Source organism: Pteronotus mesoamericanus, unplaced genomic scaffold (genome assembly GCF_021234165.1).
Source record: "Pteronotus mesoamericanus isolate MK-2021 breed Mesoamerican mustached bat unplaced genomic scaffold, CSHL_Meso_final contig_40, whole genome shotgun sequence".
NCBI lineage: Eukaryota > Metazoa > Chordata > Mammalia > Chiroptera > Mormoopidae > Pteronotus > Pteronotus mesoamericanus.
In genome coordinates this window covers 10,263,477-10,289,314 of record NW_026555150.1, presented here as the reverse complement: position 1 = coordinate 10,289,314, position 25,838 = coordinate 10,263,477, and positions in this window count along the sequence as shown.

The following is a 25,838-nucleotide window of genomic DNA, read 5'->3' as shown; positions in this document are numbered from 1 at the left end:
CACCTGGTTTTTCCTTATCAGAACAGTGCAAAGCAGAGCAAGCTTCAGTAATTATGTTGTATTTTTTAGGCCAGATTTCCCAGGGGACCCTTAGTGTTAGCATCAGTCCATGAGCCTCCCAGCATTCCTGGCTTTCCTTCCAGTGGAGGCTTACAGGCAAGGGGCATAGCTCGCAGAGGGCTACAATTCCCAAAACCACACAAAGTTGTCCCCAACATCTCCCCGTTTTTTGTTTGTTAAGGCAGACATGGTATTTAGTCCAACAAAGCTTGCTACCTGCTTCTCACATACACGGTCCCTGGAGAACAATTTGCAAATGTATCTCAAGGCACAAAAAATGACAATAATCAGGAGTCATCCCACAGTGCCCATGACCCAAACATGTAAATTCAGTCCCTCAAACCAAGTTTTTGGATTGAGCCATTGGAGGTTGTTATGCAGGGTCTTAAAGACCTCCTGCTCAGTGAGCCATTTAATGTCCTGGAGCTGTTGGCGCAGTTCAAGCTGGAGTTGATCAATTTGTCTTTTAAGATTAGCAGAAAATGTCCCCAAAGGCGTTGTTGTATCTCCCCACAAGAGCGTTTGGAGGAGTTCCATTTCAGTGGGCTAACACACAGCTTAGAGAAACCTGGGTCACATGTAAGTTGTTGATGAGTGACAAGAGCATCCTGCCATTCTCCCAGTCATGTTATGGCTGATTGTATGGCTGAGAGCCTAGAAAGGATCTCCTGATCAATGTGGGTCTGCTGGATCATTTCCTGAGTGGTGTTTGTAAGAAGGACATCAACAGAGTGAGTGGTTTGGACAGACTCTGTCAGGGCTGTGGCAGCTGCTGCTGCAGAGGCAGCAATGATGATAGCAGAGACGATTCAGGCAATGAGAGTTTGTAGGAAGCGCTGCACCTGGACCTGGAACAGGGCACAGTTGAGAGCAGCCAGGCCTCTCTTGTCCTCCCATTCCCAGGTGACACTAACTGGAATCCAAATTTTGGTTTGTCTGCGGATGACAAAGTTTGTAGTAAGATTAGGTTGTATGACATTAGTGCAGGTAAGGCAACTATCATAGATAGATCCAGGGGAAGTATATAACTTGGAATTATTATAGGTTAAACGAGGCATTCCTGGGATGGCAAGAAAAAGAAAAAGGTGTGAAGTACACACCGTAACCCAGGAAGCACTGGATATTAAACTAAGAGAACTTCATTCAGGAGTCACCCTCCCCCTGGATGTATTGCATGTGTCTAAGGAGGCATTCGACGAATGGAAGTCCCATTCTCCAAGTATTGACCTGCTAAGGGCTAGTGTGATTCTTGGAAACAATTCTGATGATGGGGGCCCCAGTTCCCCCACGGAGCCATGCTGTCTTTGCACAGCACGAGGTACTTTCCACTTGGCACCCCAGTTCTCAATTGTAAGTGGGGTGTTAGAAATTAATGAGTGAGGCCTGTTGGTCTCTGCATATTGACCAAGTGACTGGTTCAGTGGTCCTGGCTTTGATTTTACAAAGGGGTATATTTGGGGGGTGGTTTTCTCACCCTTTTCTCTCCCTCTTGAAGCCTATGGCTCCTATTAGGCAGAGATTAGTCTGAGCTTTCTCACTGCCAATGGCATACACATACCACTTGAACACTATGGGAAGGCACAAAGTATCAGACGAAGTAGAGAAACAAGCAGGTAAATGTTCTGACATACAAACAGTATATTCAGGGATAGATAACCAATGCCCTTTTTCTTCTAAAGGCTCATCCAGAGGGAGTCACGTTCCCCCCATCCATTTGGTATCATTACTAGAGAAAGCGGGTTCCAGATTCCACCATGTGTGAAGCTTAAACAAGGGTGAATCAAGGATGTGACCCCAGGAAACATGTTGAACATCAGCGACAAGGCCAAATCCCCCAAAACCAGCCAACAGGACAAGCATTACTATAATTTTGGTGGAGTTAGAAGATACTACTGATAAGTAGGCTAAAAATCGATTCTCAGGGGCATCTTGGACCCCTACATCCTTCGTAAGATTTTCAGCCCTACGACTGAGATTTTTTAGGTCTCCCCAAGTCACTCCTTTTGGATCAGCATGTGAGGAAGTCCCGGTTATCAGCATCTCTGGCTTCTGACAGCGGCCGCATCCTTTGTCCTTGCTCCCTTTTGACCATCGGGATAGCTGATTGGTCAGGTCCTCAAGACGGCAGATCCTTTCTGATTGGTTGAAGCACATGGTATGAGGGTCTCCCATGGTAAGGCTTTATCCTCTTGGCAGGCAGCCACAAAGGACCTGTGGGTACTAAAACACAGCATACCCTCTTCCCCACATTAACAATTCAACTGGCCCCTCCCACTTCCCTTCTCCTAAGGAATCTCTATATATACTAGAGGACGGGGTCCCTTACTATCTGCTTTTTGGTGATTGAAATGTTTTTCAATTGGTGTGTTAAGAGAATTGTCACAATTAAGAAAATTATAAGTATACATGGCCAGCATTATCAAGTTTTGGGGAGAGATTTCCTGGCTCCCCCTTTTTTGTTTGTTAAGTAAAATTTTAAAAGTATGATGAGCGCATTCAACAATTAGTTGGCCTGTGGGATTATAAGGGATACGTGTTTTATGTTGAATTCCCCACCTTTGTAGGAAATATTGAGTATATCAGGCTGTATATCCCAGTCCATTGTCAATTTTAATTTTCTGTGGATGGCCTAAATGGCTGAAAGCCTCAAGCCAGTGGGCTTGTATGTTCTTGGCCAATTCACCTGTAAGGGCAGAGGCATGTAATGTCCCCAAGAAGGTATCAATAGAGACATGAATAAATTTAAACTTCCCAAAATAGGGGTAATGGGTGACATCAGTCTGCCAAATTACTTGTGGCTCTAGGCCCCTGGGATTAATTCCAACAGAGGGCAATGCTTTACCTATGGCCTGGTAATCTGGACATTCTTTAATAATTTGTTTAGCCTAAGAATGAGGGAGTTTAAATTCTGTGAAGTACATGGCTATTTTGATGAAAAAAATTGATAAGAAGCAACAGCTTTTTGAAAGGCATCTGTTATGCTCACTAGAGTGTCAGCCTGGGCACTGCCTTCAGACATAGGACCAGGGAGACCTGTATGGGAACACATGTGAGTGACAAACAGAATATGTTCCCTTTTATCTAATAAAGTTTTCAAGGTTAAAAATAGGCTAAGCAGAGAAGGGTCAATAGATTGCTTAACGAGAACTTGATCTATATGAAGGCAAGTATATACAGTATAACCAGAATCACAAACTAAGTTCAAGGGCTCGTGAGGCCATTGCTGGAGAGCCATATTGGCTCCTGAGAGCTCAGCTCATTTGGTAGAAGCATGACCATAGGAAATAATGCTTCCATTCCTTATTTTCCTGTAAGATGATAGCAGCTTTTCCTGTTTATCCTGAACCATTAGTAAAAATAGTCCTTGCTTTGGGCATAGGGGTCTCACTAATTTTTTCTTTCAGGCGAATATTAAGGATTGGGATGTTTTGTAATAATTTATCTGAGGGCAGACCGATTCTATTTTGCCTATAAAATCTGTGATAGCATGTTGAAATTCTAGAGACTGGCTGGATAGCTGTTGTAAGTAAATTTGAATAAGCGCGACATGAATAACAGCTGGATTATGGCCAAAATGTTGTTGAGTTCTCTCACATCCTTTAATAATAAGATGGCATAAAGCTGTAATATAAGTAGTTATAGTACGTCGAGGTTGATGGGAGAGAAATAGCCATTCTATCATGCCTAGCTGAGGCAGCAACTGACCAATTAACCCCATTGGGGGGGCTAGAGTTGGGAAAACAGAACAGCCTAACGGGGGATTCATGGTCTACTCTTTTGAGCTGCCTCTCACTGATATGTTGAGTGATAAGGTCTAATTCTTGGAGAGCCTGGGTGGATAAAATACTAGGGGAATTTAAATTAGAGTCACATTTTAAGGTGTTGAACAAATTGAGTAAGCTGGTAAATGGTAATTCCTAGGCTAGGTCGAATCCAGTTAATAATGCTTAACAGTTGTTGGAGGTTATTAAGAGTTAGAGGTTCAGGGAGACTGATTTGGAGTGTTTGAGGCCAAATTGTCCATTGAAAAAGAATGTGCCCTAGGTACTCCCAAAGCTCCGATTGCCAGACCATTTCAAGGGCAATAATTAAGCCGGCATGAGAGACTGCCTCCTTTAAGTAAACAGGTTTTGGCTAGTGTTTCAGAGGATGGAACAATTAAAATTTCATGCATATAATGATATATTATTGAATTAGGAAACTTTTCTTGGACAGGTTGTAAAGTCTGGTGAGCAAAATGTTGGCAAACAGGCTATTTAACATGCCTTGAGGTAGAACTTTCCATTGAAACCTCTATAATGGTTGAGAATTGTTAAGAACCGGAACAAAGAAAGCAAATCATTCCCTGTCCTTTTCAGCTAAAGGAATTGTTTTTTTTTTTAAGTGACCTTTTAAATCAATGACTAAAAGTGGCTATTCCTTAGGTAGGCTAGCTGGATTGTGAACTCAGCGTGGAAGAGTGCTCATGGGCTGGAGTACCTCATTAATTTTTCTAAGATCATGTATAAGTCTCTATTTCCCTGATTTTTTAGGAACTACAAAAATCATAGTATTCCACAGACTGCTAGAGGGCTCAATATGTCCTGCTTCTAATTGCTATTGTACTAATTCATGGTTTTTTTCTCTCTCCCTTTTCAGTGGCCACTGATCGACCCACACAGGTGTATCTGAAAGCTATGTGAGGGGTAGAGGAGATATTTGAACAGTGGTCATTAATGAAAAGGCAGAAGGGTGATTTTAATTCCCCATTGGGTAAGAAGGTCTCTTCCCCACATATTAAGTGGGGCAGGAAGACATAAGGCTGCATTCGCCCTATCTGTCCATCAGGACCATAGCACCTAAGGGACCAGACACTTCACTTCTGTGTTGCTGAGTGTCGCCTCCTACGCCAGTTATGGATATGTCAGCCTCCACTGGTGGCCAGTCTGGAGGCCAGTATTGGCTAAAAATTATAGAGATATCTACACCCGTATCTAACAGGCCATGGAAATTTCTGTCTTTAATTGTCACTTCTAAAAGAGGTTTATTTAATTTAATGGAAGCATTCCAAAAACCAACTGGTTATTAGTACTGCCAAAGCCTCCTTTTCCTCTCTTAATATCTTAGGTGTTTGGTACTATATAAGGAAGAAGAAGAAGTTGGGCTATATGCAAGAACTCTAGGCAAGAATGACATATCCAGAGGCTCTAATCATAATTTTAATTTCTCCCTGATAATCAGAATCAATTACTCCAGGCTGAACTAGGATTCCTTTGACAGTAAAACTAGATATTCCTAAAATCAATCCAACTGTGCCCTCAGACAACAGCCCCCACATTCCTGTAGGAGCCAGGAGGGTTTTGTCTTGTTCCTTTAAGATGAGTTCCTAAGTAGTGACCAAATCCAGTCCTGCGCTCCCCCTTGTGGCAGCACGGAGGTCGGTGACTCGGCATGTTCCTGATTCCAGAACAACTGATTGCAGTTGTCTGGAGAACTTCTGTTGGGGTTTGGGGCACCGGAGTTTGCACCCCTCTGCCCATTTCCCTGAGGGGGAAGTCGTTTGCCATTATTCTCATATTTAGATCTACATTGATTAGCCCAGTGTCTGCCCTTACGACGATGTGGGCAAGCTTTATTGGGTGGCCTCCCTGAATTAATTTGGAATGAGGCTTTGCAGTACCTGCGAGTATGACCTGGCTTGCCACAGCCAAAACACTTAACTTCTCTTATCGCAGCTGCTAATAGCGAGGCATGGTGTTGCTCCATGCCTATATTCTGTCAGGCCTTGATGAACTGACTGATATTAGTTGTGGTTAGCTTAATAGGATTGAGAACAGCTTTACAATCATCATTCGTGTTCTCATAGGCCAACTGTAATAGAAGGGATTCAGCAGCTTCCAGATTTTCAACCTGCTTCTGTATTGCTTCCTGAAGTCTGTCAACAAAGTCTAAATAAGCTTCTGTGGCTCCTTGTCAAATGTTAACAAAGGAGACAGGCCCCTGGACTTCAGCTTCCAGGACAATTTTTAGGGTGCAGGAAGCCTCCTGTTGAGCATTGGGTAAAACCTAGGGATCCATTGTGGCCTACTCTTCAGGAGGTTCATATTGACTTGTCCCAAGCAGCATATTAAGCTGCATGGGGTTGCCATTCCTGTTGTTTTCTATGGCCTGTCGATGGCCACGGTCAGTGTATTCCAAATGCCACACAGTGAACTGGGCTGAGGTCAAAACAGTTCTAGCCAGAGCAATCCAGTCACAAGGGGCTATTCAATAGACATCAGTGATGGCATAGATAAGCCCTAAAGTGTCAGGTGACCATTGTCTTTGATGCTCTTCTTTAAATCTTTATATGTTATAAAAGACAACAGCTCATGGACAGGCTGTCCACATTGCTTAATGACAACAGGAAAAGCCGACAAAGCTTTCCAATCTCCTTCCTCTGCAGCTTCTTTAAGACACTGCTGCACCTCAGTGGTGGTCTGAGTAAATGCCGGAGGAGAATCTGAGGGAGGAGGAGGCAGAGGGTGTAAATCTTCTAGCACCATGTCCCAAAGCAGGATGGGATGAGGGCTAGGAGAGGAGCAATCCTTCTCTGTTTGTGGCGGTGGCTCCCTGCAGTTAGACTCAGCACTCACACCTGTATCTGCCCTCTGGACCCTTCCTTTAAGTCTGAGCTTTCCTGATTACAAGGATTTCTAGTGTGAATAGGGATGAGAGCTGTTCTAACTAGGCTCCAAGTTAGTAAATTCTGATGTCCTATAGAGGTCCCATTTTCCTGAAGCCATTTCAGTTTCTGCTTGATTTTTTCCCATACTTCTAAATCCAGAGAACCTTTATCTGGAAACCACGGACAGTATTTCTTTACTGTCTGCAATAAGTTGGTTGAATTTTTCTCTTTAACCTGACATCGTGCAGCCTTAAAAAGCTGCTGAAGCAGTTGAGAGTACATTTTCTGCTCCCTAGAAAGTCTTGAGCCCATTTTTGCCGCTGAGATGCTTTTGTTTTTGTTTTCATTTTCACTTTCTCTCATCTTTACTCCACCTTATCTAATCTTGTAAGCATTTTCTGATTAATTGCTAGGGATTGAGATAAGTGTAGTGAGTCAAAGTGTGTGCTTGAGAGAAGGGCTTCCAAAGGTTAACCCCTTGGTTAACCCCAACTCTCTTACATGTCTCAGTTTCTCCCCTGACTGTCTAAAACAGCCAGTGGGGCTTGGAGTGCTGGGTGACCAATCCTTATATCGCATGTCCCCGGACGAGCCAAAAGTTAATTACTGTGGTTGGAATTCCCTGTGAGGCCCCTGCACGTCTTAGAAATTGATCCCAGACACCCTCACAAAGCCCCTACTCACATAGGGACACCTGAGCAGAACCCGAGCCAGTAAGAGGATGTGCCTCTTATCTTTGGAGCCTGGCCAAGACCAGAGCACTCATTCAAGTCCTGGCTATTTAATTATTTAATTGCTGGAAACTTCCTAATCATATTTGAAAGCAGAGGGAGAAGAGAAAAAAGGTCTGGAAAAAACAGCACTTTTTCCTTTAAGCTAGATTTTTGCTTTCTCTTCTCGAGAACCTAGGTGGGAAATGTGCCACAGGGACAGGACTATGACTGCTTTTACAGTGTGCCTCTCATTGCGTGGACTTTTGCTTACGGCTGGCAAGAAACCTAGTGTTCTGTCCCAGTCCACGTCCAGCTTATCCTTTCATGGGAGTCTATTGTGGAGAGCATCCTTGTGGACTTTAAATGCTTCAACCCGTGCCCCACGCGCAGAATGTGGCAAACTCTCGAGGGAGAGAGAGCAATATACTGCAAGGAGTGTTTGGATTCAGATTGAACTGTCAGATGTTATCTGAGGCAGAGAAAGAGCAGGGCAGAAAAACTGAAAATGAACAGGCACAAGAGATGACCCTGGAAGAAATCCCCCTTCCCCTTTATCTTACACACACCCGCAGCATAACCAACAAGAGATGGTGCTGCTGGGTCCTTACCAGGGATGAAAAGGGTGCTGAAACTCCCATCCAGTAGGTGTGTGGTCCACGATGATGGCTCATAGCCTCTTCGGCCGAACCAGGTCCTGAGATTCCCTGTTCGGTTGCCACATGAGGGGGCTACCCCACGCCTCACAGTCCCCTCAGCCTCCACAGCTGAGGAAGTAAGTCGTTCCAGACACTCTCATTCTGCCAAGAAAAGGGGGTGGCGATTCCCTCTAGTGGAGAACGCCCCAAGCCCTTCCCTAGAAGTGGCTTTTATTGAGAACTATATGCGCAGAGATATACAGCATGCACACAAAGCCTACCAATCTACATCAAAAAAGCTATAGATGATAAATTGAAGAAATACAGAGGTTTGTCTTAAATCAAGGTCTTTCAGACAAGTTGGTGCCAGATACTCATTAAAGCACAGTTTTCAGGGCTCAGAAACTATCTCCTTTTGGTGAAGTAAAACACCTGGTTTTTCCTTATCAGAACAGTGTGAAGCAGAGCAAGCTTCAGTAATTTTTTTAGGCCAGATTTCCCAGGGGGCCCACAGTGTTAGCATCAGTCCATGCCCCCCCAGCATTGTTGGCTTTCTAGTCGAGACTTACAGGCAGGGGGCCTAGCTCATGCAGAGCTACAATTCCCAAAACCACACAAAGTGGTCCCGAACAGCTTTCCCACTAAGACCAGGAACAAGACAAGGATGTCTTCTTTCACCACTTCTATTCAACATAGCACTGGAAGTCCTAGCCACAGCAATCAGACAAGAAAAAGAAATAAAAGGCATATAAATTGGAAAGGAGGAAGTAAAACTGCCATTGTTTGCAGATAACATGATAGTGTACATAGAAAACCGTATAGTCTCCACCAAAAAGCTACTCGACCTAATAAGTGAATTTGGCAAAACAGCAGGATACAAAGTCAATATTCAGAAATTGAAGGCATTTTTGTACACCAGCAATGGAATATCAGAATCAGAAATCAGGAAAAAATCGCATTTGTTATAGCAACAAGAAAAATAAAGTACCTTATTGGGAACCTTCCTGCCTGGTTTCAGGAACTGTAGCCTTGCCAACAGGCAAGAGGGCCCCAAGGCTGGAGCTAAGCAAGGAGGCCTTGGGAAAATAGGCCACTGAGCAGACAAAAACTGTCCCCCTGGCATGGGCGCAGCACCTGCCTGCCTCACATCACCCTGCTTGGCCCCAGAGGATGGCTGGTTAGTCAACAATGGATAAGTTCCCTTGATGGCAGGGGCAACCTAAGACAGGCATAGTTGCATGGGAGCCATCAGAGAAGGACTTGAGGGACACGGAAAAAGAGCAAAAGACCCTCACCCCTCGGCTTTGTCATGGCCAGAGCCCTCATTCTATCTGAAAGAAGTCTCCGTATCTCTTGGCTGCTCTGCCCAGCCACCTGGTGAGTCAGTGAAACAATCTAAAGGCAGATACATCCCTGAACTGGATCAGGCAGTTCCCAGGGACAATTAGGCCTGGCAAAGGAATGCATTAAATCTTATGAAACTTGCTTTGCTAAGACTGCCCTGGAGTTAATGAGTACTGATGTTGAGGACCAGTTTGTGAGGCATTGGGGACTGTAGTCCCACAAAAGAATACATTGTATCCACTGAAGCTTGCTCTGCTTCCCACTACCCTGATAAGGAAAAACCAGGTGTTTTACTTCACAGCAAGGAGATAATTTCTGAGTCCAGAAAACTGTGACTTAATGAGCATCTGGTGCCAACTTGTCTGGTGAATCTTGATCTAAGATAAACCTCTGTATTTCTTCAATTTATCATCTATAGCCTTTTTCATGAAGATTGATAGGATTTGTATGCATGCTGTATACCCCTGCGCATATCGTTCTCAATAAATGCCACTTCTAGGGAAGGGCTCGGGGCATTATCCACTATAGGGAATCACCAGTCCTTTCTCCTGACAGGCAAATTGTGTCTGATACAGTTTATTTTCCCATCCATGGTGACCCTGACTGGCTCTGGGGGATCAGAGCCCCTTCCCCGCTATAGCTTCTAGGAATAAACTTAACCAAAGAGGTAAAAGATCTGTACCCATAACACTATACAACACTGAAGAAAAAAGTTAAGAAAGACACAAATAAATGGAAGCATATATCATGTTCATGGATTGGAAGAATTAACATCATCAAAATGTTCCTATTACCCAAAGCAATCTATATATTCAATGCAATCTCTATTAAAACACCAATGTTGTATTTCACAGATATACAACAAACATTTAAAAATATATATGGACTGGACAGCTATATGCAAAAATTGAAATTCGACCACCAACTTACACAAAAATAAACTCAAGATGGATAAAAGACTTAAATATAAGTCATGACACTATAAGTCCTGGAGGAGAACATAGGCAGGAAACTCTCAGATATTCCACACAGCAGTATCTCCCCTAGAGGAAGGGACATAAAGGAAAGAATAAACAAATGGGACTTCATCAAAATAAGAAACTTCTGCACAGCTAAAGAAAACATCAGCAAAATGAAAAGGGAACCAACCATAAGGGAAAATATATTTGACAATGATACCTCAGACAATTATTTGATCTCCTAAATATATAAAGAACTTGCACAACTCCACTCCAGGAAGACAAACAATCCAATTTTAAAAAATGGGCAAAGGACCTGAACAGACACTTCTCCAAGGAGGACATACACAGGGCCCAGAGACATATGAAAGGATGCTCATCATCACTGGCCATCAAAGAAATGCAAATTAAAACCACAATGAGATACCACTTCACACCGGTCAGAATGGCCATCATAAACAAATCAACAAACAACAAGTGCTGGTGAGGTTGCAGAGAAAAGAGAACCTTAGTACACTGTTGGTGGGAATGCAGACTGGTGCATAGCCACTGTGGAAAACAGTTTGGAATTTCCTCAAAAGCTAAAAATGGAACTGCCTTTTGACTCAGCACTTCCACTGCTGGAATTATACCCTATGAATCCCGAAACAGCAATTCAAAAGAACCTATGCACCCCAATGTTCATAGCAGCACAATTGACAACAGCCAAGTGCTAGAAACAGCCTAAGTGTCCATCAGTAGATGAGTGGATCAGAAAACCATGGTACATTTACACAATGGAATACTACACAGCAGGAAGAAAGAAAGAGCTACTACACTTCGTGACAGCATGGCTGGAACTGGAGAGCATGATGCTAAGTGAAATAAGCCAGGGGGTTAAAGAGAAATACCATTGACCTCACCTATAAGTGGAATGTAAAAAAAAAAAAAAAAAAAAAAAAACAAGCAAGAATAATATAACCAGCAACATTGAAAAAAACAAACTGACAGTAACTAAAGGGGAGGAAAGAGGTGGGTAACGGGGAAAAGAAGGGGAAGGGTCAAGTCAAGGAATGTGTATAAAGGACCCATGGACAAAGCCAAAGTGGGGAAAAATTGAGGGTGGGAGGTGCGGGTTGGTGGGGCAAGGGAAAGTGGTGGCTGGAAAATGGAGACAAATGTATCTGAACAATAAAAAATGTTAAAAAAATAATTAAAAATTTAAAAAGAATTAAAAATAAAGAAAGAAAGGAAGATGCTTTTTTCCAAAACAAATATTGTAATAATTATGTATGGTGCCAAGTGGGTACTATATTTATCAGGGGAATCACCTCATAAGTTATATAAATGTCTAATCACTGGGTTTTAGACCTAAAACTAGATATTGTTGATAGTGTTGTATGTCAACTGTAATTTAAAAATAAAAAAATATTTAAAAAGTAATAATATTGGTTTTTGTAGAATAAAAAAAGTAGTCATACCTTATCTCCAAGGCTGAAAGTTGGGTAGTTGTCAGCCTATTCTTTACTCCTCGTGTTGCTTCCAGATCATTGTTCCTCTACCATATCCCTAAAATATGTGCTATCCTATTCCCAGCAGCTTTCCTGTATCTAGCAAGAATTTTAGTCATTATACCTTGAACTTTGCTTTTTAAAGGCCACTGGCTGTGTCTTATTTCAAAAACTCAATAATAGTGGTAATAGTAATAACAGCACCAGTAATAATCACTCGCTTTCATTGACAGCTTACTATATGCCAAGTATTGCAATAAGCACTTCATGTACCTGAGTTTCTCAGTATTCACAACAACCCTGTGAGGCGGGTAAGACAATGTATGTAGTCCCTGGCAGAGTAAGCTCAACCAATAATTTCTAATTCTTATAATGAATATTATTTCTCCATAGGTCTGAAAAATACAAAGCCTCCACAGAAGGGATGGAAAATCTTGTTTCCACTTAGAGCAACTGTCCCACAGGAAAAAATTTGTTTAAAAATATTTAACTAGGTTTCATGGGCAATAAATATAAGAACTCCCACTCACTTGTTTTTTTTACAATAAAAGGTACAATTGAACCTGTTACAATACAATTGAACAACTGTTCAATAAATAAAAGGGAGCTTCTATTTGATGTCTAAATGAGTAAAAATGGAACTACAGGAATGAAATGACTCCAAGAAAGGGGAACTTTCAAAGAAGAGGACTCTAACGGTTCATAATGAGAAACTTGAAATCAGATGGGAGATAGAGCAGAGAAGAGGTCTGGATCTGAGAAACTTACGCAAACTACAGATCCTCCTCTTTACTGAAATTTTAAGGAGTCCGTAGCCTCTCTGAAGCCCATCCCTGCCACTCCTACCCCAAGAAGAAGAGGGAGAAAGAATGAAATTAAGCCAAAAAGAGAAGGAGATAAATAGTGAAAAAAAGTAAAAAATTAAAAGACCAGTCAGCATGCTCTGCCTGACCATTTATCAGCTACTGTTTCAGAAGCCTTTACCCCTATTCCCCCTCCAGCTTTGCCACCTTAATGTCACCTCCAGCTAACATTGAGCAAGCTTGGCCTACCCAAGATCAGCAACCCCACATTTTCAGTAACTTCCTCTCAAACTTAGTATCACTCAGCCCAAAGGTGGTGCAGACTCCATCACTTCTCACATTGCGATCATCTACCCAATGCCTCCTCCAGAAAACTAAGTTTCTGTACAAAGCATCTCTCCATCTCAAAGGCCATTATTAGAGCACTGGAGCCTGTCTTTTAACACCCAGAGATATCTTTTGAATTCACATAATATTCATATTACCCTCAACTTGAAGAAATTGTTTGTACATGTGTGGGGATCACTATAGGGGAAAATGGGTAAGAACTCAGGAAATTGCTGCAAGCTGTATTAAGCCCATGGTCACATCTAAATTATAGGTCCAAGGTTTCTTATCTTTGCAGTATGGTATAAAAATAGCTTCTCTTTCTTATTCTTGATTCTTCTCTAAGGCAGTATAAATAGAATTGTTTTTCACAGACAACCTCTATTTTCAATTCAAAGCCTTGGCACACTAACCTACTGTACTTCTCTGAGAAAGCCTAATACTGTGATGCATTATAAAACTTCCAGGGACTAGAACTCAAGTGTTCTTGCAACTCACTGATGGATAATGATAACAGGTGGTTATTTATCAACTGTATGTGCTCAATGAATATTAGCAATCAGAAGTTCAAGGCCATAAAGTGCTACATGGGAAGCCATTGTCTTAACTCATTGTGCCTGTGCAATGTTCATGATAAAAGGTGAAACTTCTTTATTTTTGAATGGAATTTCTTTTTCAGTTAGAAGAAGCATCTGCTGGGCCAGTAATTTTCTGGAAGAAGTGAAATTATACACCTGCTGCAGAGACTATTCCCTGTTAGGCCTTTCAAATTAGCAAAGGTTAATTATTTCAGGTCTGGTTATAACGATTTCATCAAGGTTTCTTGTGAAATCTTATTAAAAGGCAAATATCTAATTGTTGGGATGATAGAGATCACCACAGTGTCTTTTCCAGTGGGGTAGACCTGCCCAAACTGAAAAGCACATGCGGTGGTTGGTAATGAAGAGTACTGAGATGACATTAAAGAGTTTAGAGAGATGGCATTAATCAAACATACACTGTAGCTTATTCTTTGTATCTAAACAATTTTTAAAATGAGAATCTTCGAATTTTCCAATTTTAGACATGATAGAAAGCAGTATTTTTTATTTTTATTTATTTTTTTTTTTTAGAGAGAGAGAGAGGAAAGGAGAGAGAAAGAGAGGGAGAGAAACATCAATGTGTGGTTGCCTCTCACATGCCCCCTGCTGGGGAACTGGCCTGCAACCAAGGCATGTGCCCTGACTGGGAATCAAACCAGCGACCTTTTGGTTCTCAGGCTGGCACTAAATCCACTGAGCCACACCAGCTAGGGCAGAAGGCAGTCTTATTTAGACCATATCTGGGTATTTTTTGTTTGTTTTGCAACACACTCATTTAGCAATTAATGTTAAAAGGCCATAAGGCTCCAAGTATTGCTTTTATTTCAAAAATTATAGGAATTTTGGGACACTGCTCCAGATAATGTGATTCCCATGGCCCATCACCTTGCTACTAATGTTGGTGTGTTCTTCATTTTCCTATCCCATTGCCAGCTGCTCAGTTGGCCTCTACATTCAATTTTGGCCTTGTATCTACAAAGTACATGAATGGTCCTCCTTTCAAAAGCTTTGTTAATAGCTTTCAGCATTTCTTCACATTCCAAACATCAAGTACTAAATCCAGGCTGCATATGGAAAGAAAACTTGAAGAACATTTTAAAAACAGGAATGCACCCTCAATTGCTGAACTTTAAATTTCTAACTGTTGCTGGTTTAAAACAAAACAAACAAACAAAAAAACCTCAGAGCCCCTTTTCTTTGAATGTATGTGTGCACATATGTCTGTGTGCACACATACGTTTATTTGTAAATGCATAGAAAAGACCTGAAAGTATTCACTTCAAATACACATCAATATGTTAATGCTTACCCATGAGGACTGGGATTAGGGATGAAGATGTGAGGAACTTTCACTCTCTACTTACTCTTTCTGTATTGTTTGAAAATTTTACAATTACACAATCCTTTTATTATTAAAAACAAAAACTAAAATATATATAAGCATAGAAAAAGTTGGTAGGGGCTTACATCTATGTGTTTAGAATTATTACCTCTGGAAGGTAGGATTAAATAAAAACTTTGCTTCTATAGATTAAATATATATTTTAAGTTTTAAATGGTTGTATTAGGGGAATGTTTTCTTTTTTTATATGCGACACTATGGCATTTTTAAGTTAAAGTTTTAAATTACATTTTTAAAAAAACTATAGTTACAAAAAAGTGTTCTAGAGCTCACAAATTGTATTAATGTCTATTACTTGCAAGTACTCATTTGGTACTCCCATGTGTTACTGACATGATTTTAAGTCTAACAATTTCTCATTTCGTTTTCCCACCATCATGAAGGATTTAGGGTCATAAACAAATCATAGTTATACATCTTGTCTAGGTTGGATAAAATTAAGGTGTGAGGTATAAACTTCATGTACATTCTGTATAATGTAAGCTTCACAAGGTCAGAGATCGTATGCTTTGTTCACTGCTATGTCCCCAATGGCTAGCATTTTTGCTTGTCATATATTAGGTATTCAATAAATATTTGTTGGATGATGAAATTAATGTTCAAATACAAAGACAAAATGAGCCACTCAGAGATCTATATAGTGCAAGATCCGAGGGTATGTCATATAGGTGGTAAGAGAAGAGGAAATAAGCATGCTTTATTTAGCAAAACAAAACAAAACCAGAAACAAAAACCTCTCATGAGAGGTAAGAGACCTAGGTCTAACTGACTGGATGAGTGGTCTTAGGTATTTTTTGTCTCTAGAACTCAATGTCCTCATTTGTAAACTAAGAGGTTTAGAATAAATCTATAGCATTCAAACTGTATGGCAATTGACCCATATTATTTAAAAAAGACCTAAGAGCATGTAAAATAGTTACGAATGTAAAAATTCATACAGTTGTCTAATGTTCACCTAATGTTAGTCATGGTTATTTGCATGTTTTTTAAAAAAAATTTTGTTTTACTTTTCTCAATCACTTGAATATTTTATAAGAATAATGTGTCATTTTTATAAAAACTAACATCACTGAACTATTTTAAAGTGATGAGCACTCTATGAAAATAAAAGACACAAAAGAAGTATTACAATTACTCAATAGGATTACAAAGGAAGTCTAAGGGTTACAATCCCTCCTGGTAAGATAAAGTCTACTCCAGACTTCCCAGCTCTCTGGAGAAAATCAAAGGCAGCCCAGTGTTCTGCGTACTCTTGGTAAGACCACCACTCCACTTCACCTTATAATTCCCATTGTCAATTTCTGCAAATTATATAAGATACCAGTACGAAGAAGACCCTATATTTAAAACTGACCATCTGCCCCCTCCAGCCAAGTGATCATAAGGACTCACCATGCTCTAAATGCCTATCACTTGTTATCACAAAAAGTTCAAACCACCCAGATAATCCATTATTACTGATATTCTTTTCCATGTGGAAAATGAATTCCTACATCCCCTAATCTGACTCAATATACCACCCCTCCCCAACCCTCCCAAACCTTTCTGTCCTGCTCTATGCAAAGTCCCCAACATCCTCAACTTCCCCAAGATTTCCCTTGAACTTCTTGCTTTATCAAAAACTTGGCTACCCTCTGAAAACACTGCTTCCTGAACAACTCTCTCAAGTGGTGGCTATTTTTTCTCATATCCAATGTACCACTGGGCCCAGAGGTGGAGTATGTGTCCTTGCTCTTCCTTGCCATTTTCTTTCTGTAGGTCCTCCCTAACCCCTGAGCCTCACCTCCTTTCATTTTACTATAAGACTATATCACCTACTAATCCTTATTGTAGTCATCTACCCTCCTCTTGTTCAAACTCCCTTAATCATTGATGATTTTAGCTCATGGTTCTTTCTTTCTCACAACTGCTCATGTCATCATTCTTGGAGATTTCACTCTGGCATTTCAGTTGTTTGACTTCTAGTCCAAAGGTCTTGTCCTTTTACCAACATCAGCCACCCACACCCATATTCATTTCCTAGACCTTGCCATTACAAATTACCACACCATCTTAAGTATCTCAATTTTAAGTACCCCACTCACCCCTCTTTCTATCTAATCCCCTCTAATATCTCCACTCTAACAATCCTCTGGCCCCTAACCTTTTTTTTCCCCATCACCACCTTCATATTCTCATGTTCATGTTTATCCAACTTAGATTCCATGGTCCATTATTATAATCACCCCTTGGCATCCATCTTCAACTCCTCACCTCCTTGTACCACCACCAACTTACCTGGAAAGACCTGAACTTAAATTAAATTTGACTCTTCATCTTGCTACATCTGCATCCCAGCAACTGATCCTAGCTGGAACAAGTTTCATTTTAAGCTTTACGACCTCAAGTTGTAAGTGGTTTTTCATGGTTCCTAGAAATCACTACTAAATTTCTGTCTGTAGCTCTGAACTTTTTCCAGAATTCCAGGCTCATATATCTAACTGCCCACTGTTCTGGATATTTTCACTTGAATGTCTAATAGGCATTTCAAACTTAATTTGTCCCAAACCAAGCCATGATTTCCCTCTAAGTATGCTCTCCTTCTATATTCACAACCTTGGTTGTTATTAACTTCATTATTCCGGTTCTTCAAGCCAAAACCTTGGAGTCATCTTTGATTCATCTCTTTATCTTAGGCCTCGCTTCCTATTTATCAGTAACACTTTTTGGCTCTACCTTCAACATATATTCATAACCAGATCACTTCTCACTACCACTATTGCTGCCACCCTGGCCCAAGTTCCCCTTATCTCTTGCCTAGGTTACTGTAATCTCCTCCCGTTATGAGTTAAATGTGTTCCCAGAAAAAGATATGTTAAAGTCCTGACCCCCAGTACCTCAGATGTAAACTTAGTTGAAAATAGAGTCATTGCAGATGTAATTAAATAAGTCCAGATGAAGTCATACTGCTGTAGGGTGGGTCCTTAATCCAACATAACTGGTGGCTTGACATGAAGAGAAAGACCCAGGGAGGAGATGGCCATGTGAAAACAGAGACAAACAGGGAGAAAGTCATATATGATAACAGAGGCACAGAATGAAGTGTTGCAGCTTCGAAGCCAAGGAATTCCAAGGATAAACAGCCACCAGAAAGAGCTAGGAAGAGGCCAGGGAGGATTCTACCCAGAAGCTTGAGGTAGGGTGGCCCTGCTCACACCTTCATTTCATACCTTTAGCTTCCAGATCTGTGAGACAATAAATTTGTGTTGTTGTAAGCCACCCAATTTGTGGCACTTTGTTACTGTTCTAAGAAACTAATATACCTCCTAATTGGTTTCTACCCTTGACTATCCACTGTCTAATTTCAACCAGCCAGAATGATCCTGTTAAACCTTTGAGTCAGATCATGTCTCTCATCTGTTCAAAACCCTGTGATAGCTCCACTTTTCATTCAGAGTGAAAGCCTTACAAAGTTCCATAAATCCTTCTAAACTCTGGTGCTTTTTTAGTAATCTGATCCCTTGTATTACTCTCTCCCTCACTAAACCTACTTCAGCCACACTGGCCTATTTTGCAGCCCCTCAGTTCCACACAGTCTTTCATTAGGTGTTTTCACTCCACATTCTCTGCTCTGACAAGAGCATGTGCCAAGTGTAAATTCCCAATTGCTTGATTATCTTTAAGCTGAGTGTGGCCCATAGGCTGTGATTGGTGCGGGGGGGGGGAGCCTAGTGGTTGTTAGAAACCTTTTGTGGAGGCCATATAGTTTAATGGTACCATAAAGAAGACTTAGAGTCCAACAGATCTAAGTTAAGTGAGCAAATCACTTAAAATGAAAGAAAAATGACCTATCTGATTTTAACATTAAAAAATCATCCCCTGCAACCCTGGCTGGTGTGGCTCAGTGGACTGAGTGCTGGACTGTGAACCAAAGGGTGACTGGTTCAATTCCCAGTGAGGGCACATGTCTGGGTTGCAGGTCAGGTCCCCGGTGGGGGGCGCGCAAGAGGCAACCACACATTGATGTTTATCTCCCTCTCTTTATCCCTCCCTCCCCCCACAAAAAATTAAATAAATAAATAAACTCTCCCCCTGCACTATAGAGGCTCCTCAAAAAATTAAAAATGCAACTGCCACATGACCCAGCCATTCTACTTCTGAGTATATATCCAGAGAAACCCAGAACATTAATTCAAAAGAATATATGCACCACCTATGTTCATGTTCATTACCACATTATTTACAATCGCCAACATATGGAAGCAACTGAAGTGCCCAACAACTGGCAAGCAGATAAAAAATTAGTGGTGCATAATGGAATATTACTTAGCCATAAAAAAGAAATGAAATCTCACCATTTGCAACAGTATGGATGAATGGAGGGCATTATGCTAAGTGAAGAGCCTCTGTTCCCTCATCTACAAAGTAGGAAAATAATAATTTTAACCATATAATTAAATCCAATGATACACACAAAGTGCTTGCCACATAGTAAGCATTCAGTAAATATCAGCTATTATTATTATTAATCAATGAAATTTAAAAGAAGTTTAAATATGAGTACTGAGATACGAAGAGTAATTCTTTTGAGGTATATCCCAAAATAAACTAGCTTGGCACTTGAGTGAACACATTGTCCTTTAATGCAAGTTTGGGCTTTAAAATTTCTAAGAAAATTCACATCGAACATTTATGGAACCCTAGGATTTCACTAAATACTGATGGGAAACAATGTTGTTTGTTTAGGTCTCTTTCACTGCTGACACTTTTGGTGTCTCAATTATTTATTCATCATAACAAAAGTGAATTGGCATAATCTTGGGTCTGACAATGGGTTTGCCTCATGGCCACAGATCCACCAGCAAGTACCACCACCCCCAAACACGACCTCAAATGAACCCAGATCCTACCTTCTCCTACACACCACAATATCAGGATTATTTTGCCTTTCAAACATGGAAAAAATTCTTTACTTTTTCCTAAAAACCATCAAACTCACAAAACAAAATTCTTAATCTATAAAAATAAAAATTAGCTTCACATCTCCCAAACGAAGGAGGCATATCTAAGACAGGACCACTGACAGAGTAACTGTGACAATTTCACCTCTGTGGAAGTGTGAGAAAATTGTAGGGAGAACCTAAGAACCTCAAGAGGATCCATGCTACTACCTAAGGCAAAGATGTAGAAGTAAACTTAAAGGGAAAATCCAATCTTTTGACAGCCATTATGTAGAAAACAGTAGATTCCACAACTTATTTTTCTAAAAGTAAAGTAAGCAGACATAAGATTAATGAAAAGGATACCCAAATACCATGCTGATGTTTTAAAGGACGGATAAAAGTTCATTTGAAGCTTTTAAAAAATATTTCAAAGAATGTTGCAATACTTTATGTTCAGAATTTAGTATGGTCTTTGATAGGAGTGTGCCCCCTAGTGACTCCAGCAATGACTTGCAAGTGAACAGGCACCTTAAATCTAACACACTAACTTGAACAATTTCAACTTTTTCTCTAGAGGTGAAAAAAGGAAAATTACTTATATGATTTTACCTTTTAAAAATCCCCACTTCAGCCCTGGCTGGTGTGTGGATTGAGCACCGGCCTGTGAACCAAAGGGTCGCCAGTTCGATTCCCAGTCAGGGCACATGCCTGGGTTGAGGGCCAGGTCCCCAGTAAGGGATATGTGAGAGGCAACCACACATTGATGCTTCTCTCCCTCTCTTTCTCCCCTCTTCCCCTCTGTCTAAAAATAAATAAATAAAATCTTTTTAAAAAATCCCCACACTTCAAAAGTTTATAACATCAAGTTCAATTTTCTTCGATAACTGCCTTTTTTATAACATAAAGGAAATATACCCAGTATTAACAGTTTTTTGGAGTGATAAGTTATTGTGTGATTTACTTTCTTCTTTTCTATTATGAGCATGCATTACCTTTTATTTTGAAAAATTTTTATTTTGAAATGTTAAAATCTGATAGAAAACTAGAGATATCATAATAAGTATCTGTGAATATACTACCCAAGTCTCTAGAAATATAACATTTTGCCATATTTGCTTTCGAGTTTTTAATTATTTTATATCTTGAAACTTACAGAAAAGTTACAAGTCAAAGAGAGTTTTTCTAGTTGCCAATTTGATACCCCCAATACTTTAGTACTTAATATAAGCAAAACCATTTTCCTAAATCACCATAATATAACCATGAAAAATTTAATACCTTGTTTAAGTTCTGCCACTTGTCTCAATAATGTTCCATGATGACTCTGAAAACCCATATCTGGCTGTCCACACATAGTCATCCTCCTCACTTGACTTAGACTCTAGCACTGTAAACTAGGTTGTCCCTCCTACATGGACACATTTCTCCCCCGATGAGGCTCCAACAACCCATACAAGACTCCTCCTCTCCTGCCCTCATGTAGAGAACACCCTTGCTCACCTTGTTCAGAATCGGAAACCCAGCACACCTCTCACAGATGCTCTGCTCATCCTGCTTGGTCTCTGGCACCTAACAGATGCTCTGCTCACTCTGCTCAGGATGTGACAGCCCCACACCATGTCATGCATATGTGTGGATGCCTTCCTCACCTTACTCCAGCTCTGATTCCTCACATGAGAAGACCATCCTCACCTTGTTTAGGCTCTGTTATGGGTTTAATTGTGCCTTCTCAAAAAATATGTTGAAATCCTTACCCACAGTACTTCAGAACATTGAAGATGTGATTAGTCCAGATGAAGTCATAATGAAGTACGATTGGTTCCTAATCCAACATAACTGGTATCTTATAAGAAGAAGGTCATGTAAAGACAGACAAACAGGGATAATGTCATATAATGATGAAGACAGAGATTGCAGTTATGCAGTTGAAAAGCCAAAGAATAACAAAACTGCTGGTAAATCACCAGAAGCTGGAAAAAGACAAAAAAAAAAAAAAGAGCCCAGAAATCAACCAACATCTTTATGGTCAATTACTATTTGACAAAGGAGGCAAGAATATACAATGGAGTAAAGACAGTCTCTTAAAAAAAAATAGTGTTGGGAAAATTGGACAGGTACATGTAAAAAAATGAAACTATACCAGCTACTTAAACCATACACAAGAATAAACTAAAAATCAACTTAAATGTAAGTTTCAAAACCATAGAAACCCTATAAGAAAACATAGGCAGTAAAATCTCAGACATCTTGCATAGTAATATTTTTGCCAATATATCTCCTGGGGTAAGGGAAATAAAGAAAAAAATAAACAAAAGGGACTACATCAAACTAAAAAGCTTCTGCACAGCAAAATAAACCATCGACAAAATGAAAAGGGAACCCACTGTGTGGGAGAACATATTTGCCAGTGATACATCTGACAAAGGGTTAATTTCCAAAATATGTAAAGAACTTATACAACTCAACACCAGGAGGACAAACAGTCCAATTGACAAAATGGGTAAAAGACCTGAACAGACGATTCTCCAAAGAGGACATACGAATGGCCAATAGACATATGAAAACATGCTCAATAGCACTAGCCATCAGAGAAATACAAATTAAAACCAAAATGAGATATCATCTCACACCAGTCAGAACACCCATCATTAATAAATCAACAAACAATAAGTGCTGGCAAGGATGTAGAGAAAAGGAAACCCTAGTGCACTGTTGGTGAGAATGCAGACTGGTACAGCCACTGTGGAAAACAGTGTGGAATTTCTTCAAAAAATTAAAAGTGGAACTGCCTTTTGACCTGGTGATCCCATGTCTGGGAATATATCCTAAGAATCCTGAAACACCAATCAGAAAGAATATATGGACCCCTATGTTCATAGCAGCATTATTTATAATAGCCAAGTGCTGGAAACAGCCCAAGTGCCCATCAAGAAATGAGTGGATAAAAAAGCTGTGGTACATTTATACAATGGGATACTACATGGCCATATAAAAGGAAATATTACCTTTTGGGACAGCATGGATGGACCTGGGGAGTATTATGCTAAGTGAAATAAGCCAGTCAGGGAAAGACAAAAACCATATGATTTCACTTATATGTGTAATCTAATGAACAAAATAAACTGAAAAAATAAAAACAGAGGCATGGATACATGGAACAAACTCACAGCCATCAGAGGAAAGGGGTTGAGGGGCGGGGACAACTGGATGAAAGAAGGCAAAAAGATTAGCCAAAGAACATATATACATATCCCATAGACACGGAAAACAGTATGGTGATGGCTAGAGGGAAGAGGGGTTGCAGGCTGGCTGGAGGTGGGCAAAAAGAGAAGGAGTTGGAAAGGGACATCTGTAATAATGTCAATAAAAATAAAGTTGAAAAAAGAGGTAAGCAGTCCTGGCCAGTGTGGCTCAGTTGATAGAAGCATCATCCCATAACCGAAAGGTTGTGGGTTCAACTTCTGGTCAAGGCGCATATCCGGGTTGAGATTTGGCCCCCAGCCCAGGTACATATGATTGCTCGTCTGGTCATGTATGGGAGGCAAACATTTGACGTTTCTCATATCGACGTTTCTCTCCCTTCCTCTCTCTCTAAAAGCTATTCAAAAAAATGTCCTCAAGTGAAGATAAAAAATAATTAATTTTTAAAAAAGAAGTAAGGCCCTGGTTGGTGTGGCTCAGTGGATTAGTGCCGAACTGCGAGACAAGGGGTTGCCAGTTCGGTTCCTGGTCAGGGCACTTTGCTGGGTTGCAAGCCAGGTCCCCAGTGAGGGACGCACAGGAGGCAGCCAAGCATTGATCTTTCTCTCCCTCTCTTTCTTCCTCCCTTCCCTTCTCTCTAAAAGTGGATAAGTAGAATCTTTAACACTAAAAATAAAAAAGATATAAGTATACTTTACATATAGAAGAAATATAAATCATAGGGACCATAGAGTGGACTGTGCTATATTGTTATATTACTCACCTTCAATGAACAACTCTTCTCTGTATGCTCTTACTTAATCTCCTATATTGATTCTGAGCTTGACCACGTGGCTTTCTTTGGCTTGTTTGATGCAAGCAATTCTTGAAAGTATTTGCATTTCAGGGCTTGCCCTTTCTTGCCCTAAGACAACTGTGTAAAGAAGCATGGCTTTACCTCATAGAAGATGAAAAACTCATGAAGAGAGAGTCCAAATGTCCCAGTCATTCCAGCTGAGGCCCCAGAATTAGCCAAGCAAGGCAGGGGCATAGTCATGCAAGGCAGAGGAAACAGCCTGGGCAAGGTAGGGGCATAGTCATGCAAGGCAGAGGAAACAGCCTGGGCAATGAACATATATATATGAAGCAGCTGTAAGATTAATTTTTTTATGTGGTATAGGGGCCAAGTCCCAAAGACATTTTATGCTTTGTTTTCTTTCTTCTTGAGAGTCATTTGGGGTGTTAAGCAGGGAAGAGACATGATCAGTTTGCAGTTTAAAAAGATCACTTTCATGGCAATATGAAAGATAGATTGGAGAGGTGAAAGGTGGAAGGGAGATGTTAGGAAGATGTGATAATGGTGTGGACAAAAAAAATGATGAGTGGTTTATTAAGAGCAGTGGTAGAAGAAATGGCAAGGAAAGAAGAGACATGGGAAACATTTAGGAGGTCAAAACAGTAGGATTTGGGATTTACTGAATGTCAAAGTTGCAGGGAAAAAAAGAGGCATCTAAGAACAATTTCTGGTTTTTGGCTTGGGTAGAAGTGGTACCTGTCACTGAGAGAAGAAATACAGGGAAATAATGAGGCCTTTGTTTTATTCTGTTTCAGGAAGGTGAGGTTTAGTTGAGTTTTGCATACACTGATTTCAGTTGCTTGTCAGACATTCATAGAGAGATGTTTGACTACCAGTAGAGTATCTCCCCAGCCTATAGTAGTAAATGCAGGAGTCATAATCCTATATGTGGAATCAAAACACATATAAGAGTGCAGAGTATGGATTAACAATACAGTTTTGGGGGTCAGTTAACTTGGATTCAAATTTCAGCTCCATTATATATCAGCCATTGTCATTGTGAGCAAATTTTTCATCTACAGAGATAAAGTAAATATAGATTGGGCTGCTGTGAGGATTAAATGAGGTGAGTGTTTAGCATAGCATCTAAAATTAGTAAATTCTCAATAAATGATAGGTATTGTTACTAAATAGCCAAAAGATAACAAAGAAGTGCACCAAAACCATGAGACAACAAATGGCCAACAAGCATATGGAAAGATGATTTACATCACTAATCGTCAGAGAAATGCAAATCAAAGCCACAATGAAATATCACCTCATACCCATTAGGAGAGCTATTAATCACAAAATCAATAAATAAAACAAAACATAAATGTAACAGAAAATAAGTTTTGGCAGTGATGTGGAGAAACTGGAACACTTGTGTACTGTTGCTGGGATTGTAAAATGTTGCAACCACTATGGAAAACAATATAGTAATTCCTCACAAAAATAATCACTGAATTACTATAACTCAGCAATCCCAAATCTGAGTATATATCCAAAAAAATTGAAGTAGACTCTTAAAGAGATACTTGCACACCCATGTTCATGGTAGTACTATTCATATTAGCGAAAAGATAGAAGCAATTTAAATGTCCATGGTAGATGAATGGATAAAGAAAATGTGGTATATACACATTATTTAGAGCCTTATAAAGGAAAGAAATCTTACCACATACTACATGAAGGAACCTTCAGGACATTATGCTAAATGCAATAAGCCAATCACAAAAAACCAAATACCATATGGTTTTACTTATACCACTTATATAAGGTATCTAAGGTACTCAAGTTCACAAAATAGAAAATGAAGGTGGTTACCAGGGGCTGAAGGGAAAGGAGACAAGGAGAGTTGTTTCATGGGTATAGAGTTTAAGTTTTGCAAGATGAAAAAGTTCTGGGGATCTGTTGCACAAGATATTGTGGATATAATTA